General features: G+C 45.0%; 1 protein-coding gene across 2 annotated transcripts in view; it reads right to left on the bottom strand.

Moving 5' to 3' along the window:
- Positions 1–2,500, bottom strand: part of LOC145850175 (guanine nucleotide-binding protein G(I)/G(S)/G(O) subunit gamma-13) — a 31,210-nt gene that overhangs the window by 158 nt on the left and 28,552 nt on the right. For both annotated transcript variants that reach the window (XR_014391779.1, XM_082973008.1), the window contains one exon: positions 1–2,500. This exon is cut by the window's left edge; it is cut by the window's right edge and continues 1,097 nt beyond it. The gene's annotated coding sequence lies outside the window, so the exon portion shown is untranslated.

Here is a 2,500-nt window from a genome sequence, read left to right as displayed (position 1 = left end):
CTCATCACAAGGAAACGGGCCACGTCTAGACGGTTCCACGGGTTCTATCTGCGGCACGTCTAGACTGTTCTACGGGTTCTATCTGCGGCACGTCTAGACGGTTCCACGGGTTCTAGCTGCGGCACGTCTAGACGGTTCCACGGGTTCTAGCTGCGGCACGTCTAGACGGTTCCCACGGGTTCTAGCTGCGTCACGTCTAGACGGTTCCACGGGTTCTAGCTGTGGCACGTCTAGACGGTTCCCACGGGTTCTAGCTGTGGCACGTCTAGACGGTTCCCACGGGTTCTAGCTGTGGCACGTCTAGACGGGTTCCACGGGTTCTAGCTGTGGTAATTCAAACAAATGGGTACATAGACAGACCCGGTCCGGTCCACCGTTGTCATAGTAACGTAAATAATAGACGACCGATGCTTCTATTCCGCCCAAACCTGTTCACCCTTTTTTTCATAGCATGAAGTATGTTCCTAAACACTAAAGATCTTCAAGGACCATCTACCTTTCATCCATACTAACACACACACACACACACAACACACACACACACACACACACACACACACACACACACACACACACACACACACACACACACACACACACACACACACACACACACACACAGTGCTTAATTTGTAAATCGGGAGGTGAAAAAAAGAAAATTCTAATTTTATAATAAAGCATTCATATCCTCACATTAGCGTAGCGGCATAGAGCAGTATATCAAATCAAATCAAATCGTATAGTAGAGGCACCTACACAAGGTGCACACATGAGGAACGTTTTCAGTAGCCTAGGGTCGGGTAACATTTTCAGTAGCCTAGGGTTCGGGGAACATTTTCAGTAGCCTAGGGTCCAGGGAACATTTCATTAGCCTAGGGTCCAGGGGAACATTTTCAATAGCCTAGGGTCCAGGGAACATTTTCAGTACCCTAGGGTCTGGGGACATTTTCAGTAGCCTAGGGTCCTGGGAACATTTTCAGTAGTCTAGGGTTCGGGGAACATTTTCAGTAGCCTAGGGTCCGGGGAACATTTTCAGTAGTCTAGGGTCCTGGGAACATTTTCAGTATCCTAGGGTCCAGGGAACATTTTCAGTAGTCTAGGGTCCAGGGGGACATTTTCAGAAGCCTAGGGTCCGGGAACATTTTCAGTATCCTAGGGTCCGGGGAACATTTTCAGTATCCTAGGGTCCGGGGAACATTTTCAGTATCCTAGGGTCCGGGGAACATTTTCAGTAGTCTAGGGTTCGGGGAACATTTTCAGTATCCTAGGGTCCAGTGAACATTTTCAGTATCCTAGGGTCCGGGGAACATTTTCAGTATCCTAGGGTCCGGGGAACATTTTCAGTATCCTAGGGTCCGGGGAACATTTTCAGTATCCTAGGGTCCGGGGAACATTTTCAGTATCCTAGGGTCCGGGGAACATTTTCAGTATCCTAGGGTTCGGGGAACATTTTCAGTATCCTAGGGTCCGGGGGAAATGTTGTCCCTTTAAAAACGCATTAAATGCGATTCTACGTCGTTTTTTTACACGACTGGAGACTTTGGTCAGAATATTCTTTAATACCAAATGATCAAAAAAACGACAGTCTACTTTGACACTGACAAAACTAGAGAATTAGAGATCAATATATTTTTAAAAAACGGCCTTGTTTTGAATTCATCAATAACCTGAGGCCTCGGTGTGTGGAGACACATATTATAGGCTACAATACGAGGAAATTATCGCCACCAAAAACAAAAAATGCTTTCCAGTTTCACTGAAACACAAGTGACTCGCTGGTGATTGTCGACGACCGCGCTCCTTCCATAAGCCTTATCTCCATCTCTGACTCTCTATTTTGAATTTTTTTTTGTAAAACAATATTTAGAAGTTGATTCAATATTTTTTTTTTGGGGGGGGGCAGCTTACAGCATAGATTCATAGAGAAGAGAATCTAGTTCTAGTATGACGCATTTCTACACTTCTAACTTACCGTCGCGAGTCGGTCTCAAATATAGATTATAAAATGTTACGTAAGAACCTGGTCCGGTCTCAACCCAAATCAACTCGTAGAATATTAAACCGCGGACTGAAAATCAGCTTTTTCACATTACGGTTTTCTTTAGGGGCAGGAGAGGTAATGAAGAGACAACTTTTAATTATTATTATTATTTTTGATTGCAAAAAAGTGGAAATTATTTTTCATGTCACGAGAGGTTCTGGATCCAATCAAATAGATTCCGGAAACAAAACGGTTCAAAATGGAGAGGTGACGGGATCAAATTAACCACTGCACACACACACACACACACACACACACACACACACACACACACACACACACACACACACACACACACACACACACACACACACACACACGTACGTTGGGGCCAGAGCGATGGTGTATGGTATATCCCTGGCCAGTACAGTTGTTGTTGTTGGGAGCGTGGGGCGATAGACAACACAACATGGCCGCCGTGCGGAGGAGCTTATCAATAAATACATAAATAAAACAAAA

This window comes from Salmo salar, chromosome 03 (assembly GCF_965601325.2).
Source record: "Salmo salar chromosome 03, fSalSal1, whole genome shotgun sequence".
In the NCBI taxonomy this organism is placed as follows: domain Eukaryota; kingdom Metazoa; phylum Chordata; class Actinopteri; order Salmoniformes; family Salmonidae; genus Salmo; species Salmo salar.
The sequence above is the reverse complement of the archived record's forward strand: the minus strand, read 5'-3'. Positions and strand labels throughout refer to the sequence as shown.